Source organism: Pseudophryne corroboree, chromosome 2 (genome assembly GCF_028390025.1).
Source record: "Pseudophryne corroboree isolate aPseCor3 chromosome 2, aPseCor3.hap2, whole genome shotgun sequence".
NCBI classification, from domain to species: Eukaryota; Metazoa; Chordata; class Amphibia; order Anura; family Myobatrachidae; genus Pseudophryne; species Pseudophryne corroboree.
This window is the reverse complement of record NC_086445.1, coordinates 730,784,075-730,790,074: the sequence shown is the minus strand read 5'-3', so window position 1 is coordinate 730,790,074 and position 6,000 is coordinate 730,784,075.

Below are 6,000 nucleotides of genomic sequence, written 5' to 3'. Positions count from 1 at the left end.
GTTCTTGATCTTTCCCTAATTTATCCTCCAAATTTTTGTTCTCCATTATATTTGGATTAAATGTTAATAACCCCTTTATTTGGAGTAAATAATATACAGCACAGGACAGTACCACTGGACTTATACAGCAGTACCACTGGACATATACGGCATTACCACTGGACATATACGGCAGTATCACTGGAATTATATGGCAGTACCACTGGACTGAACTTATATGGCAGTATCACTGGAATTATATGGCAGTACCACTGGATTTATATGGCAATACCACTAGGCTGGATTATACGGCAGTATCACTGGAATTATACAGCAGAACCACTGGACATATACGGCAGTATCATTGAAATTATATGGCAGTTTCACTGGACTGGACTTATACAGCAGTATCACTGGAATTATGCGGCAGTACCACTCGACTTATATGGCAGTACCACTGGACTGAATTTATACAGTAGTATAACTGGACTTATAAGGCAGTACCACTGGCCTTATACAGCAGTATCACTAGAATTATATGGCAGTACCACTGGACTGGACTTATATAGAAGTATCACTGGAATTATATGGCAGTACCACTGAACTTATTCAGCAGTACCACTGGACTTGATTTATACGGCAGTATAACTGGACTTATACGGCAGTATAACTGTACTTATGCGCAGTACCACTGGACTTATACGACAGTATCACTGGAATTATATGGCAGTACCACTGGACTTATACGTCAGTCTCACTGGATTTATACGGCAGTACCACTGGAATTATACAGCAGTACCACTGGACTGGATTTATACAGCAGTATCACTAGATTTATACGACAGTACCACTGGACTTATATGGCAGTATCATTTGGTATTATACGGCAGTACCACTGGACTTATATGGCAGTATCACTTGACTGGATTTATACGGCAGTATCACTGTACTTATACGGCAGTACCACTGGATTTATATGGCAGTACCACTGGACTTATACGGCAGTGTCACTTGAATTATTCGGCAGTACGACTGGACTTATACGGCAGTATCACTGGAATTATACGGCAGTACCACTGGACTTATACGGCAGTACCACTGGACTTATACGGCAGTTCCACTGGAATTATACAGCAGTACCACTAGACTTATACAGCTGTACCACTGGACTGGATTTATACAGCAGTACCACTGGACTTATATGGCAGTACCACTAGAATTATACAGCATTATCACTGGAATTATATGGCAGTACCACTGGACTTATACGGCAGTACCACTGGAATTATACAGCAGTACCACTGAACTTATACAGCAGTACCACTGGAATTATACAGCAGTACCACTGGACTGGATTTATACAGCAGTATCACTAGATTTATACGACAGTACCACTGGACTTATATGGCAGTATCACTTGACTGGATTTATACGGCAGTATCACTGTACTTATACGGCAGTACCACTGGATTTATATGGCAGTACCACTGGACTTATACGGCAGTGTCACTTGAATTATTCGGCAGTACGACTGGACTTATACGGCAGTACCACTGGACTTATACGGCAGTACCACTGGACTTATACGGCAGTACCACTGGACTTATACGGCAGTACCACTGGAATTATACAGCAGTACCACTGGACTTATACAGCAGTACCACTGGACTTATACAGCAGTACCACTGGACTGGATTTATACGGCAGTACCACTGGACTTATATGGCAATATGGCAGTACCACTGGACTTTTACGGCAGTACCACTGGACTTATATGGCAGTACCACTAGAATTATACAGCATTATCACTGGAATTATATGGCAGTAACACTGGATTTATACGGCAGTATAACTGGTCTTATACAGCAGTATCACTGGAGTTTTATGGCAGTACCACTGGACTGGACTTATATCACTAGTATCACTGGAATTATACGGCATTACCACTGGACTTATATGGCAGTACCACTGGACGGGATGCGGTCAAGATACCAACGGCAGAATCCCGACCGGCACAATCCCTACATATTCTCCCTCCGTGGGTGTCCACAACACCCATAGAGGGAGAATAAATTAGTGTGCCAGCGTAGCGAGGCACCGTGCCCGCAGCGTGGTGAGCGCAATGAACCCGCAAGGGGCTGCGTTCCGCTCGCCACCCCTGTCGGGGTTGTGTGGTCGGGATTCCGGCATCGGTATTTCAACCGCCGGGATCCCGTCCAGCGGGATTTAGTACTGATCCCCCACTGGACTTATATGACAGTATCACTGGAATTATATGGCAGTACCACTGGAATTATATGGCAGTACCACTGGACTGGATTTATACGGCAGTAACGCTGGATTTATACGGCAGTACCACTGGACTTATACGGCAGTATCATTGGAATTATACGGCATTACCACTGGACTTATATGGCAATTATACTGGACTGGATTTATACGGCACTATCACTGTATTTATATGGCAGTACCACTGGACTTATACGGCAGTACCAATGGAATTATACAGCAGTACCACTGGACTTATACAGCAGTACCACTGGAATTATACAGCAGTACCACTGGACTGGATTTATACAGCAGTATCACTAGATTTATACGACAGTACCACTGGACTTATATGGCAGTATCATTTGGTATTATACGGCAGTACCACTGGACTTATATGGCAGTATCACTTGACTGTATTTATATGGCAGTATCACTGTACTTATACGGCAGTACCACTGGATTTATATGGCAGTACCACTGGACTTATACGGCAGTGTCACTTGAATTATTCGGCAGTACGACTGGACTTATACGGCAGTATCACTGGAATTATACGGCAGTACCACTGGACTTATACGGCAGTACCACTGGACTTATACGGCAGTACCACTGGACTTATACGGCAGTACCACTGGACTTATACGGCAGTACCACTGGAATTATACAGCAGTACCACTGGACTTATACAGCAGTACCACTGGACTTATACAGCAGTACCACTGGACTGGATTTATACGGCAGTACCACTGGACTTATATGGCAATATGGCAGTACCACTGGACTTTTACGGCAGTACCACTGGACTTATATGGCAGTACCACTAGAATTATACAGCATTATCACTGGAATTATATGGCAGCAACACTGGATTTATACGGCAGTATAACTGGACTTATACAGCAGTATCACTGGAGTTTTATGGCAGTACCACTGGACTGGACTTATACAGTAGTATCACTGGAATTATACGGCATTACCACTGGACTTATATGGCAGTACCACTGGACGGGATGCGGTCAAGATACCAACGGCAGAATCCCGACCGGCACAATCCCTACATATTCTCCCTCCGTTGGTGTCCACAACACCCATAGAGGGAGAATAAATTAGTGTGCCAGCGTAGCGAGGCACCGTGCCCGCAGCGTGGTGAGCGCAATGAACCTGCAAGGGGCTGCGTTCCGCTCGCCACCCCTGTCGGGGTTGTGTGGTCGGGATTCCGGCATCGGTATTTCGACCGCCGGGATCCCGTCCAGCGGGATTTAGTACTGATCCCCCACTGGATTTATACGACAGTATCACTGGAATTATATGGCAGTACCACTGGAATTATATGGCAGTACCACTGGACTGGATTTATACGGCAGTATCGCTGGATTTATACGGCAGTACCACTGGATTTATACGGCAGTATCATTGGAATTATACGGCATTACCACTGGACTTATATGGCAGTTATACTGGACTGGATTTATACGGCACTATCACTGTATTTATACGGCAGTACCACTGGACTTATATGGCAGTACCACTGGACTTATATGGCAGTATAACTGGAATTATACGGCAGTACCACTGGAATTATACCGCAGTACCACTGGACTTATATGGCAGTATCACTGGAACTATACGGTAATACCACTGGACTTATACGGCAGTACTACTGGATTTATACGGCAGTACCACTGGACATATGTGGCAGTACCACTGGACTGGATTTATACGGCAGTATCACTGGACATATACGGCAGTACCACTGGACTTATACGGCAGTACCACTGGAATTATACGACAGTATCACTTGACTTATAAGGCAGTATCACTGGAATTATGCGGCAGTACCGCAGGACTTATACAGAAGTTTCACTTTAATTATATAGCAGTACCACTGGACTGGATTTATACGGCAGTATCACTGGACTTATACGGCAGTACCATTGGACATATATGGCAGTATCACTGGACTGGATTTATATGCCAGTATCACTGGACTTATACGGCAGTATCACTGGAATTTTATGGCAGTACCACTGGATAAATGCGGTAGTATCACTGGACTGTATTTATATGGCAGTACCACTGGACATATTCGGCAGTATCATTGGACTGGATTTATACGGCAGTACACTTGACATATATGACAGATTCACTGGACTGGATTTATACGGAAGTACCACTGGACATATACAGCAGTATCACTGGAATAATATGGCAGCACCACTGGACATATACGGCAGTACCACTGGACTGGATTTATATGGCAGTACCACTAGACATATATGGCAGTACCACTGGATTTATGCGGCAGTACCACTGGACATATATACGACAGTATCACTGGACTTATATGGCAGTTTCACTGTACTAGATTTTATCGGCAGTATCACTGGACATATACGGTATTATCACTGGACTTATACTGCAGTATCACTGGACAAATACGGCAGTATCACTGGACATATATGGCAGTATCACTGGACATATATACGGCAGTACCTCTGGACTTATAGAGCAGCACAGGGACACCACCACTGGACTGATGCAGGACAACACACCCCTACTGCAATGGACTGGACTTATACAGCAGCACTAGGCATATGGCAGCAGAAGACACCACCAGTGTGACTGGACTGATGCAGCACAATTCACCACCACTGGACTGATGCAGCACAACACAGCACCACTGGATTGGACTTATACAGCAGCACCGGACATATGGCATCAGAGGACACCCCCACTGTGACTGGACTGATGCAGCATAAGACACTACACTGGACTGAGCAGCACAAGACAGCACTGGAATTGCCACCCTACTTTCCCTCCCGCACAGACACTGAGGACAGAGACACATCCTCTCGCTACACTTTCCAATGCTGGAGTGAAAAAGACGTCGATGCTCGGCTCCTTATATGGAATCCAAAACCTGCGAGAATCCGACAGCGGGATGATGACGTTTTGCCTCGTTCTGGTTTCCGAGTCAGGCGGGAAAACCCGAGCCGGGCTCTGATCCGGGCTCGGGTAGTGAAGTAAGGTAGGGTTCGGTTCTCAGGGAACCGAACCCGCTCATCTCTAATAGAAACAGAGTATGTTTCCACTGTAGTCTCTTTTGGTTTGGTTTACCTTGATGCATGATGTGATATTGGGCAAAGACTTTGTCCACTTCTGGAAGCTGTGGGAAAGCGAATTGTTACGGAAGTAAATAACCAGACCCGTTTGAGAATGTTACTGATATAGTGGCAGTGGGAGTGCCTTCCAAGTCTGAAATGTGTCCTTTCTCGAGCATGACTGGGGAACCAGACAATGGTGAAAACAGTAGAATGATATATCTCCTACTGAAATAAAAAATATTGCTGAACCAGTTGATCGTCTGCCTGATCTTGAAGGCAGAAAAGAGATCTTTGCCTTAGAGCATTTAAATGACTCTACTCTGTTAAAAGCTAGAGAGAATGTAAAAGTGATTGACGGAAACCCTGTAGACTCTGATATTAGGTTGTCATAAGAAAGTGACTAAGAAAGGGGAAGATATTGGTAGTCCCCAATGCATATAGAAGAACAGTGTTAGACCTAGCTCATGGTCCCATAACTGCAGTTAATCCAGGAGTAGAAAAAAAACACTAAGAAAATTTCACTGAGGTTTTTCTGGCCCGGGATCTATAAAGAGGTATATGAATATTGTGCATCATGTCCTGAATATCAGTATCATGCTCCAAGGCCACATTTTAAAAGTTTGCTTGTCCTATTACACATTATTGA